Source organism: Desmodus rotundus, chromosome 1 (genome assembly GCF_022682495.2).
Source record: "Desmodus rotundus isolate HL8 chromosome 1, HLdesRot8A.1, whole genome shotgun sequence".
NCBI classification, from domain to species: Eukaryota; Metazoa; Chordata; class Mammalia; order Chiroptera; family Phyllostomidae; genus Desmodus; species Desmodus rotundus.
Window position 1 is genome coordinate 89055762 of NC_071387.1, and position 13120 is coordinate 89068881.

General features: G+C 42.9%; 1 protein-coding gene across 1 annotated transcript in view; it reads left to right on the forward strand.

Annotated features, from left to right (window-relative positions):
• Positions 1-7117: 7117 nt before the first annotated feature.
• LOC112304812 (phospholipid-transporting ATPase ABCA3-like) overlaps positions 7118-13120 on the forward strand; it is a 328364-nt gene continuing 322361 nt past the window's right edge. Inside the window, exons 1-2 of the mRNA XM_053925911.1 lie at positions 7118-7245; positions 7356-7449. The gene's annotated coding sequence lies outside the window, so the exon portion shown is untranslated. The remainder of the gene's footprint in view (positions 7246-7355; positions 7450-13120) is intronic.

Here is a 13120-nt window from a genome sequence, read left to right on the forward strand (position 1 = left end):
CCTGTGTGCATGTATAACTTGGTGCAAATATATTTATGTAATAAACAGCCCCCCAAAAGGAGACCACATGCCCCTTCTTGGTAGACTTACATGGGTGGCCTGTGTATCCAGCATGTGAAAACCTAGACATTTGATGAAATTCATGTTTTCTCTCCTAGAAGTATAAAAGAGCAGCATTTATCAGGGTAGGAACAAGAAACTTTCCCTGAGTATTTGAAATGGTTAAACAGAAACAGCCAGAAATAATGGGGCTGTGAGATGGGACAGCTTGAAAAGCATACAATTTATTTTTAAGTTTAATTGTGGATAAGAGGAGCATTAAGCCTGGAACAAATCATGATTCCCGTGGACACACACACACATACCTCAAGATTATACCCAAAATAATCTGATTAAAATCAATATCTAAGTTCAAGGGGTAATTGGGGTTATTTCCAAAACTCAACCAAGATTTTACATTTTTAAGATGATGTTTGCACCAAGAACATATGGACATAGAGTCCAACAACATAAAGTGAAAACATTCTTTGAAAATAAAATGTTTTCCTTCCTATTCTTGCTCAACTCTGATTAAAAGAGAAATAAAGAAGAAATGTGGTGGAGAGAAAGGGAGACAGAGAGCTCTTCTTCTGATTCTTGTTTGGGCATCTGGAGTACCCCAAGAGCAACAGAAATCAAACTGTAACCAGGCAACATGGGGTCAGGCCACTTGCCACCGTGCATATACATAACACAAAGATTTGTGTGAAAGGTAATAGGTTTTTATTAAGAGGGGTCCCAGTCTGAGGTGGCTGAGAGCATTCTTGTTCTTAACCCTTCTTTTCTGCAAGATATAGAACCTCCCTTGCTCCCACAATACTTGCAAACCAAAGCCACACCCAGAAGTTCCCCATTATTGCTTATCTGTCCTTCTTTGGAGCTTCAGCCAGCCATGCAAAAAGGTCTCCATCATCTCTGTGGTATGCACTTGTGGGTTTTAGAGTTGCCATTGTTTCATAGCAGCTCTCTCTCAGGGTCTGGGGTGTGCAGCCAGATTACTCCAGATGGTCATGTAGGGGAAGTTCCTTGGTGAGGTACTTCTCAGCTCATGCATCCGTGTGCTCTCAGTCTCCATGTGCTGCTCTCAGGATGAAAGGCAGGAAGAAGTCCAGGATCCATGTGCCGTGCTATGCTGCACGGAAGAGTCCCAAAAGCTGGAGCCGAGTGAGGCACGCATCCAAGCATGGGACCCTGCCTCCAGGAATCTGGCTTCCAATCCTGTAGGGCGTAAGTCCCAGGTCAGCCCAGCATCTGCCAGTCCCAGGAGCACTTCTGACCATGCAGGGCAAAGCAAGAGCCCAAAAAGTCAAGAGTACAAGCGACCTTGAGCAAGCTTCTACCTTCCTTCTGTTTACAAGTCCTCTCCCAGAATCCCATACAGGAGGGGACATCAGTGTCCACCATTTTTGTCAGCTCCCCAGTGTCTTTGACCCCCTTTTGACTGCCATTTTCCACAACGGGGCAGAAGTTTCCCAGACAAGCAGCCTCTATTTGCCTAGGAGGGGCATCCCGCCCCCAAATGCTCTGTGAACTCCCCCCCACCCCAGCTATGTCACCAGCATTTGCACAAGGACATGGCCTTTGTTTACAGTTTGGCTCTAGGGTATAAGAAGGCTGTCACCAGTTATCAGCTGCAATTTCAATTCAGGAAGCCTCCGGAGGTTCCACAACCAGTGCTCTCTGCAACATCCTTCCTTTTGAGGGGGAGGGGCTGGCTCTGGTGGATCAGGGTTCCCTCCAGGCTAGGGGCTCCCAAGCCTCCCAGCGATTTCGGGCCAGATCTATCCTGTTACATAATCACTCTTCCAAATAATGGGCAGGTGAGCAGACAAGTGGTGTCACAGGTGGGCACAGGTAACCAGGTTCTTCATGATTATGGACAAAGAATTGAACCAAACACGCTGAGTTTATAGCAGAGAGAGAGCAGATTTATTAAGCGATAGTACACTCCACAAAACATGGGAGCAGGCCCTCTCCAAGCAGAGATTGACCTCAGGTGCTGTAAGGATTCTATTCTTATAGGGTGGATATTTCCTGGCTAGTTTTGGTGGGCTATTATTGTGCATGTACAAGTAGTTGTACTACTTTAAAACTACGGCGCATGTGGTCTCCCATGATTTTCCTTATTGGCCACTGGAGAAGGGGGTCGCACAATTTTAATTTATTACAATGAAGCAGGGGTCATGCAGCATCTTCTGCGCAGGTGCATTCATGAGTCACCATGATTCAGCGCTTTTCCAGAAAGCAGGAACAACCGTCTTAGAACACGGTGTCTTCGCTGTATCCACGTCCTTTATCTTAGCCCTGGTGAAGCAGGGTGCAGCCAAGAGGAGGGCCCCAGGAAGGGATTTGTAATGGGGTCCAGGACTTGGGACGTCCAGGAAATATTAGAAAAATGTATGTAGGATGTCCTCACCCCCACAAGCCTGAGCCAGGGGGGATGGGACGAATGGAACAGGGCCATTCAGAGCTGTTTTGGGTAGCAACAGCTTTGCAGCTAACCCCTGGCACAGTCATTTAACATATCTATAACCTTTAACTGGTTTCATAGATATGTTAAATAGCTGTGGCCCTGCTTTGAGCCAGGGAGATGGGAGTGACTTCCACCCAAGATGGGACTGGGAAGCAACTCCCCCTGGTTACAGGGCCTGTGGGAGAGCTTGGAGATGACTGGCTCCATGCCATGGGGCCACACCTGCCCAGACTTACTATGGCAGCCCAGTAAAGCTGGAAGAATACAAGGATGCTGGCAGGTGTAGCTGACTATAGGAGGAGTGAGAAATGGGGCTGCAAAGGAAGATGGGCACTGGGATTTAAACCTAGGCGCGGCAGCCATAGAAGGGGGAGGACCACAAGGTTTTGGGGGAGAAAGGAGTAGATCATGCGGCTCTGCTGTAAATGGGGAGGAGACCATGCGGCTCTGAAGTAAATAGGGAGTAGACCACGCGGCTCTGAAGTAAATGGGAGAACCACGAGGTTCTGAAGCAAGTAGATAGAGGTTCATGTGGTTCTGAAGTAAAAGAGGAGAGTACCACGAGGTTCTGAGGGGAAAGGAAGAGGGCCAGGATCAGGCAGCTTAGGTGAAGTAAAGAGAGGACCATGCGGTTCTGAAGTAAATGGAAGTACCACGCGGTTCTGAAGGAGAGTAGAGAGGACCACGAGGTTTTGGAGTGCTTCTTTTTGCCACGCGGCTTAGGCAGCAGGAGAGACTTTGCCAGGAAGAAAGGGGAGGAAGGACTCTTGCTGGTGGGCCATGAGAAGGTGCCGCATGGCTTTGGATTAACTGGAGATTGCAGCAGCCACACCGCTGATGGTGCCGGGAGCCTGAATCACGGACTTCTACTTCTTTCCCTGAGACACGGTGCCCCGGACTGGGCACGGGGAGAGGGAAGGACTGTGCATCTGTGGGTATTCTAGAGGACTTTAGTATCTTATTGAAGACATTAAGCTATTACTCTAAGTCTGTGTAACTTTTAAATAAACAATTCCTTTCCTTTTCACCAGTCTCTGGCATTGAGAGACGTCTTTCCTCTGGCGGCGGGCATTTCGAACCTAGCAGGTGGGCGTGAGGGAAGGAACCTCCAGAGACAGAAAGGCGGAATCCTTTCTGTAATAATTTATCGTGAACCACCCCCCCCTTGCTCTGTAACACTGTGGCACCTCCAGAGTTTCCTCCCTCCTATCTCCTGCCTCAGTTGGATAAGCCTTGTTGAATTGCAAGATGAAAAGAGTCTATGTAGCTGCTCTATTTGGGGATGGTTTGCTCAAGGTTTTTATAGTCTCAGCCGGATCCTGCAAGATGTCATCCAGAAGCTGTTCTCTGTTCTATTGTTTTTAGTTGTACTATAACTTCCTATGAGTTCCATTCCCACATCTGCCACAGATTGACAAGTGATTTTAGTAAGTGGAAAATTTGTTCCCAAGGTTGGTCATCTAAAGGGAGAGGTAAGTTATTTTACTAAGCTTTTGCATCTAGTCTCCCAGTAGCCTTCCTCAATGACCCTTTCAAATATTCCTTTACCAGTCTCTTTGACTGCTCCTTTCTATCCCCCAACTCACCTCATCATCTTCCAGCAAGAAGCAAAAAATATTATCTATCAGGTCCTCTACTGAACACTTTAACTATAACAGGTAGAGAAAGCTCACGAATACCCTAAGGATGAGGGAAATTACAGCAGGAAGAAACAAATCTGAAGAGGTGGTGTAGTTTTGGCTCATTTGATTGGCCCTAGGCCAATGTGTTTGCTGTTTTACACCTACCAGCCTGCAGGAAATACTCTCAGGCTACAGGCTGTCTAGGCTGAACCTCAGGGAGCTATGGTGTAGACTGGTAAACAGAAAACACTTCTCTAGGATGGTTGGCAGGCTGGTGCCAGACAGGGGCATCTCCATGAATCACTGGGAAGCCACACTAAAGGGGGTGTTGAGTCCTGCGAATTGTCCTCACACTAGCTGCAAGAACGTAAGAGAAAACACCTTAAGCCGCAATGGAAGCCTTTGTCCTGTCATGTCCCTCAATAGCCTTCTTCTGTCAAAGCCTGACCTGCTGGTCCCAGAGCCCAGTTCCTGATGCAGACAGTGAATGAATCACTTGATACCAGAACAGCAGAGTCAGAATTCGGAACTTGTGATTCCAACTTTTAGGCCGCTGTGGGGGTGGGGTCAGCCCAGAGAAGCACATGCGGATTTAGGGAGCAGGAGAAAGGGTTGCAGATCCGCGCTGATCCACGAAGCTCGCGTGAAGACGCAGGTGGGGGCTTCCACAAGCTGGTGGTCGGGCACAGGCTGGACGCGGGAAATGTGGTGAAGGGGGAAGGGTGGGGAGCGGCGCTCCGGGAATGACTGGTCTCGTTGAAGCAGGGTGCAGCCAAGAGGAGGGCCCCAAGAAGGGATTTGTAATGGGGTCCAGGACTCGGGGTGTCCAGGAAATATTAGAAAAATGTATGTAGGATGTCCTCACCCACACAGGCCTGAGCCAGGGGGGATGGGACACATGGAACAGGGCCATTCAGAGCTGTTTGGGGTAGCAACAGCTTTGCAGCTAACCCCTGGCACAGTCATTTAACATATCTATAACCTTTAACTGGTTTCATGGATGTGTTAAGTAGCTGTGGCCATGCTTTGAGCCAGGGGGATGGGACCAAATTCCACCCAAGATGGGACTGGGAAGAAACTCCCCCTGGTTACAGGGCCTGTGGGAGAGCTTGGAGATGATTGGCTCCATGCCATGGGGCCACACCTGCCCAGACTTGCTATGGCAGCCCAGTAAAGCTGGAAGAGTATGGGAATGCTGGCAGGTGTAGCTGACTATAGGAGGAGTGAGAAACGGGGCTGCAAAGGAAGATGGGCACTGGGATTTAAACCTAGGCGCGGCAGCCATAGAGAGGAGGACCACAAGGTTTTGGGGGAGAAAGGAGTAGATCATGAGGCTCCAAAGTAAATGGAGAGGAGACCATGCGGCTCTGAAGGAGAGTAGAGAGGACCACGAGGTTTTGGAGTACTTCTTTTTGCCACGCGGCTTAGGCAGCAGGAGAGACTTTGCCAGGAAGAAAGGGGAGAGAGGACTCTTGCTGGTGGGCCATGAGAAGGTGCCACATGGCTTTGGATTAACTGGAGATTGCAGCAGCCACACAGCTGATGGTGCCGGGAGCCTGAATCACGGACTTCTACTTCTTTTCCTGAGACACGGTACCCCGGACTGGGCACAGGGAGAGGGAAGGACTGTGCACCTGTGGGTATTCTAGAGGACTTTAGTATCTTATTGAAGACATTAAGCTATTACTCTAAGTCTGTGTAACTTTTAAATAAACAATTCCTTTCCTTTTCACCAGTCTCTGGCATTGAGAAACATCTTTCCTCTGGTGGCGGGCATTGCGAACCTAGCAGGTGGGCATGGGGGGAAGGAACCTCCAGAGACAGAAAGGCGGAATCCTTTCTGTAATAATTTATCGTGAACCACCCCCTGCCTCTGTTCTGTAACATCGTGGGCCACTCACGTTAGGCAGCGAGGGGGTCTGCCTCACATTGCGCTGCGCCCCTGCAAGTTCTGCTAACCCCATAGACCCCCAGAGTCTCCTACCTAAAGGTCCTGCTTCTTGTGCGGGGTCCGCAGAGGAAACCAGGATGCGTGAGGAGCAGGAGCCGCCATAAGTGGGCAAGAGCGGAGGGGTGCCTAGGCTTCCAAGGAGTCACGGGAGAGTTTCCAGCGCTAGCTGGGAGCAGGCGCGTGCTAGATGGGGTGTGTGCGGGGAGGGGGCGCGTGTCCGGAGAAGGAGCGTGTTGGGAGGAGGCGCCTTTAAGGAATGAGCGGGTACTTCTGGGGGGTGGAGCAGAGGGAGCGTCTGAAGGAGAGGGTCGCGTACTGGGTGGAGCAGAGAGGAGGGGGCGTGTGCTGGGGGTGCGGAACGGAGGCGTTGGGTGCAGGACTGGGCACGCGCTGGTGTGTGGTGGTGCGTGCTGTGGCTGCCCCCTGTGAAAGGGGCGGGTGGTATCCCCGAGGCTGGAGCGGCTCTGAGGCTGGAGCGGCTCTGAGCTCCGTGCGGTTGTGGAGGGCGTTGGGAAGAACCGCGCGCGCCTCAGGGGCAGAGGCGGTTGCGAGGTTTGAGGGGTGAGGTCTGGACTCCCCACCCTTGGTTCCTCCCCAGAATTCCCTATTCCAGGGGCTGCTCGTCGGACCTCCGGGAGGTTGCCTCGTTGTCTGCGCTTACAGCAAAGACCCTTGCTCCCACCGCCCAAAACAAGCGAGCACGGGAACCTCCACAAACATCTCTTTCTCCTCGGAACTAAAACCCAATATACATGTAATATTACTCTGCTGATACCACGTTGTGTAACGCAACCTGGCCTCCACACCCCGGAGGCCCCTGCTCACTGAGGTATGGCGGTTCACTAAAATTTAACTCGAAACAGGGTCAGGCTTCCTGAATCCTAAGATCTCACAGAACTCACTCGGAGACCGAGAAGTGGGGCAGTAGCCAATTAAGTTTCATTCTTTCTCATCACGGATTATCCCAAATCTTGTTTTCCCTGAGAATGGGCAGATAAAAGAAGTAGACCCTGGTCGTCTTCCTCTTTGTGATTTCTCTTTTTTGAAGGGCATAAAGATCGAAAGGGGAATGGGAAACCGGATAAAAGGAAGTAGTTTAATTCATTGGTTTTTTGACAACTCGTCCGCCCCCCGCCCGTCCCCGCCAGTCATCAGAAGAGGTATTTGCCAGATAGTTGCAGTCTGGAACTTTGCTTCTGTGGTGTTTGCTGTTTTACACTTTGACGAGTCTTTGAATGAGGAATAAACTCCTTTATTGTTTATTTTGCAGATATTTACCAAGTGTTCCATGCCAAATACAGTAAGGTCACGTTTTGTACAGAATTTAACTGCTATTTTGAAGGAAACCAAATAATAACAATGATGTAAGCTCTCTACTACCTCCTCCAGTTAAATATTTGTGGAAAATCACTTAATTTTAGAGGTCGCAAGCAGTGGCCTAAACTAGTTTTTTGTTTGTTGGTTTGGTTTGGTTTGTCTTACCATTGTCACATGTGCAGAAATACCTGCCATGTCCTTCTTGGTCAAGTTTAGTCTTAAATAAATCTAGATCATTAGAAATGCTTGCCTAAATTTAAAATGTTCTAAACGATATAGTGGAGGCAAAGACATAAAGCTGAACAAGATAGTATACTAGCACAAGAATAGTTTGTGTATGGTAGGGGTTCATTTTCTCCTATAAAGTGACCAAGAACCACTAAATTAAGAGAAAATAAGAGCATCCCATAAGCACAAGAGTCACTAGAGTATTTTTCACTTATAGTGTGCATGTGGCAATACCCTGTACAAAGAAAAATGCAATCTGGGTGAGGGTTTTGTTGTTGATTTCTTGAGACATATAATATGTAAGTTTAAGGTGTACATGTGACAATTTGATAGACGTATTTATTGTAAAATGATTACCACAGTAAGGTTATTTAAATCTCTGACCTGTCACATAATTACTGTTTTTTTGTTTGTGGTGATATTTAAAATCTCTTAATAACTTTCAAAAATATAATACAATATTGTTCATTATAGATACCATGCTGTACATCAGATCCTCAAAATTATTCATCATATAGCTGGAAGTTGGTACCCTTTGATCAACATTTCATTTTTCCCATCCCCCAGCCCCTGGCAACCACCATTCCAATCTTTGTTAGTATGAGTTCAGCTTTGTTACTATTCCGTATAAAAGTGTTTGTCTTTCTCTGATTTACTTCACTTAGCAAAATGCCTTCAATTCTAGTACTACTACTACTAGTTGAATAAAAGTGGCAAGAGTAGACATCTTTGTCTTGTTCCTCATCAAGGAAAAAGCCTTCAAACTTTCATTGTTGAGTATGATGTTAGCTGTGGGTTTGTCATATATGGCCTTTATTATATTCCTATAATACCTAGCGTATTGAGAGTTTTCATCATGAAAGGATATTGAATTTTGTTAAATGCCTTTTCTGTATCTATTGAAATGATTGTATGATTTTTGTCTTTCATTCTGTTGATGTGGTGTAGAACTGTTATTGATTTGCATATGTTGAAACATCCTTGCAATCTAAGGGTAAATCTCACTTGATTATGATGTGGTATCCTTTTAATATGCTGTTGAATTCAATTTGCTATTATTTTGTTGAAGATATTTGTACCTGTATTAATCAGGAATGTTGGATTGTATTGACAGTTTTCTTATATTGTCTTTATCTGACTTTGTTGTCAGTGTAATGCTGGCCTTGTAAAATGAGTTTGGGAGTCTTCCCTCCTCAATTTTTTGAAAGAGTTTGAGAAGAATTAGTGTTAAATGTTCTTTAAATGCTTGGTAGAATTCACCAGTAAAACCACCTGGTCCTGACTTTTTGTTGTTGTTGTTAGGAGTTTTGATTACTAATCCAGTCTCCTTATTCATTATTGTCTGTACAAATGTTCTGTTTTTTTATAATTTCATCTTGGTAGGTTGTATGTTTCTAGAAATACATCAGTTTTTTCTAGATTATTCAATTTGTTGGCATAATTGTTTATAGCAGTCTCTTATGATCCGTGGTATTACTGTGGTGTTATTTATCAGTTTTATCTTTTAAAAAAATCTTAGTTTTATTGATAATTTCTGTTGTTTTTCTGGCCCCTGTTTCATTTATTTATGCTGTTGAGCCTTATTATTTTCTTCCCTCTGCTAATTTGAGCTTTGTTTTTTTTTATAGTTTCTTAAGGTGTAGAGGTAGGTGGTTTACTGGAGATATTTTTCTCAATGTAGATGTTTATTATTATAAACTTCTCTCTTAGAATGGCTTTTGCTGAATCCTTAAGTTTTGGTATGTTGTATTTCCTTTTTCCTATGTTTCAAGATATTTTTTGATTTTATATTTCATTTCTTCTTTTTTATTTTTTATTAAATTTATTGGGGTGATATTGTTTAGTAAAATTATATAGGTTTCAAGAGTATAATTATGAAACCTAATCTCTGTATGTTGCATTGTGTATCTACCACACAAAGCCAAACCATCTGTCACCATATATTTGATCCCCTTTATACTATATTACCCTATCCCCAAGCCCCCTTCCCTCTGATAACTAACATACTGTTGTCTGTGTCCATGCACTTTTGTTTGTTTCTTTTTTGTATTCATTTGTTGCTTTCAATTTTATATTCCACATATACGTGAAATCATATGACTCTTTTTCTGTCTGACTTAATTTCACGTAGCATCATATTTTCAAGATCTATCCATTTTGTCATAAATAGCAGTATTTCATCTTTTCTTATGGCTGACTAGTATTCATTGTATGTATATATGTGTTTAAATTTTTCAGGTAATTACCCAGAAGAGTGGTTGCTAGGTCATATGATAATTTTATTCTTAATTGTTTTTTATTGTTTACACTGTTACAGTTGTCCCAACTTGCTCCCCTCCATCCCCTTCTGCCCAGCACAACCCGTTTTATAGTCAATCCCTGCACCATTGTACCTGTCCATGGGTCCTTCATGTATGTTCTTTGACTAATCCCTTCACACTCCATCAAACAGGCCCTACCTACTTCCTCCCCTCTTACCTTTGTCAGTCTGTTCCATGGTTCTATGCCTCTGGTTCTATTTTTCTCATTAGTTTATATTGTTCTTTAGATCCGTCTTATAAGTGAGATCACATGCTATTTATCTTTCACCAACTGGCTTATTTCACTTAGTAAAATAGTCTCCAGTTCCATACATGCTGTTGCAAAAGGTAGGGATTCCTTCTTTTTTTCTGCTGCTTAGTATACCATTGTGAAAATGTACCACAGTTTTTTAATCCACTCATATACTGATTGGCATTTAGGCTGTTTCCAACTCTTGGCTATCATAAATAGCACTGCTATGAACATGGGGGTGCATAAGTTCTTTTGAATTGGTGACTCAGGATTCTTAGGGTATATTCCCAGCAGTGGAATCACTGGGTCAAAAGGTAGTTCCATTTTTTGAGGCTATTCCATACTCTTCCACAGTGGCTGCACCAGTCAGCATTCCCACCAGTAGTGCACTAGGATTCTGTTTTCTCCACATCCTCGCCAGCACTTACTCATTGCTGATTTATTAGTGATATCCATTTTGGCAGGTAGGAGATGATACCTCATTGTAATTTTAATTTGCATCTTTCTGATGGCTAGTGATGTTGAGCATTTCTTCCTATCTCTCTGGGCCATTTGTTTGTCCTCCTTGGAGAAGTGTCTATTCAGGTCCTTTGCCCATTTTTTAATTGGGTTGCTCATCTTCCTGGTGTTAAGTTGTTGAGTCCTTTATAAATTTTAGAGATTAAACCCTTGTCAAATGTAACATTGACAAATATGTTCTCCTATATAGTTGGTACCCTTTTAATTTTGATGATGGTTTGTTTAGCTTTTTACTTTGATGTAGTCCCATTTGTTTATTTTTCCTTTTATTTCTCTTGCCCTTAGGAGCTATATTGGCAAAAATATTGCCATGTGAGATATCTGAAATTTCACTGCCAATGTTTTCCAGTGGGATTTTTATGGTATCACAACTTACATTTAAGTCTTTTATCCATTTTGAGTTTATGCTGGTGTATGGTGAATTGTTGGTCTAGATTATTTCTTTGCATGTAGCAGTCAAGTTTTCACAACACCATTTATAGAAAAGACTTATCATTATTCCATTCTATGCTCATGTCTCCTTTGTCAAATATTAACTGACCATAGAGACATGGGTTTACTTCTGGGTTCTCTATTATGTTCTATGATCTATCATCTATGTGTCTGTTCCTATGCCAGTACCAGACTGTTTTGAGTACACTGACTTTGTAGTATAGGTTGATATCAGCTATTGTGTTCCCTCCAATGTTGTTCTTTTTTATCAAGGTTTCTGAGGCTATTTGGGGTCTTTTTTGGTTCCATAAAAATTTTTAGAGTATTTGTTCTAGATCAGTGAAATATGCCTTGGTATTTTAATAAGGATTGTGTTAAATCTATAGATTACTTTGGGTAGTATGGGCATTTAAATGATGTTAATTGTCCCACTCCATGAACATGATACATGCTTCCATTTATTTGCATCTTCCTCAGTTTCTTTCTTCAGTGTTCTCTAGTTTTTCAAGTACAGGTCTTTTTACCTCCTTGGTTAGATTTATTTCTAGGTAGTTTAAGGTATTGTTGCTATAGTAAATGGGAATTTTTTTTTAGTTTCCCTTTCTGATGGTTCATTGGTGGTGTAAAAAAATGCCGTCGATTTGTGAATATTGACTTTGTGTCCTCCTACTTTGCCAAATTCACTTATTATGTTGGAAGGCAGCTATGCTCACTACTATACCATCAATGCTAATTCACTTATTATGTTGAATAGCTTTTTGGTAGAGACTATAGGGTTTTCTCTGTACAGTATCACGTGTCTGCAATTATTACAGTTTTATTTCCTCCTTTCCAATTTGAATGCATTTTATTTCTTTTTCTTATTGAATCACTGTGGCTACAACTTCTAGTACTATGTTGAATTAGAGTGGTAAAAGCGGACACCTTGTCTTGTTCCTGATCTTAAGGGAAATATTTTTAGTTTTTGCCCATTGAGAATGATATTGGCAGTAGGTTTCTTGCATATGGCCTTTATTATGTTGAGGTTTGGTCCCTCTAATACCACTTTGCTGAATGTTTTTATCATAAATAGTTGTTGGATTTTATCAAATGCTTTTATGCTTCTGTTGATATGATCATGTGATTGTTGTCCTTCATTTTGTTTATATGAAATGTTATGTTATTGATTTGAGAATATTATACCATTCTTGCATTCCCGGGGTAAATCCTCCTTGATCATGGTGTAGGATATTTTTAATGTATTGCTGTATCTGGATTACCAATATTTTGTTGAGGATTTTAGCATCTATGTTCATCAGAGCTATTGGTCTGTAATTTTCTTTAATTGTTGTGTCTTTAACCTGTGTTTGAATGTAGGGTAATATTGGCCTCATAAAAAGAGCTTGTGTGTCTCCCCTCTTCTTGAACTTTTGGGGATAGTTTCAGAAGGATTTGTGTAAGTTCTTTGAATGATTGATAAAATTTGCCTGTGAAACCATCTGGTCCAGGACATTTGTGTGCTAGGACTGAAATTGTGTACTTCAATTTCAGTCTTGTTATTGGTTTATTCAGACTTTCTGATTCTTCCTGATCCAGTTTTTGAAGATTTTATGTCTCTAGAAATTTATTCACTCTTCCCAGATTGTAAAATTTCTTGGCATATATTTGTTCACAGTAATTTCTTACAATCTTTTGTATTTCTGTAGTCTTGGTTGTAACTTCTCTTTCATTTCTGATTTTTTAAATTTGATTCCTTTCTTTTTTTGTCTTGATGAGTCTGGTGAAAGTTTTGTCAATTCTATTTTTCTTTTCAAAGAACCGCTCCTAGATTTATTGATCCTTTGAATTGTTCTTTTAATCTCTATGTCATTTAATTCTGTCCTGATCTTGATGATTTCCTTCCTTCTAATCTCTCTGGGCATTGTTTATTGTTGTTCCTCTAGTTCTTGTAGATGTAGTGTTAGGCTGTTTAGTTGAGATTTTTCTTTCTTCTTTAGGTAGTTCTGT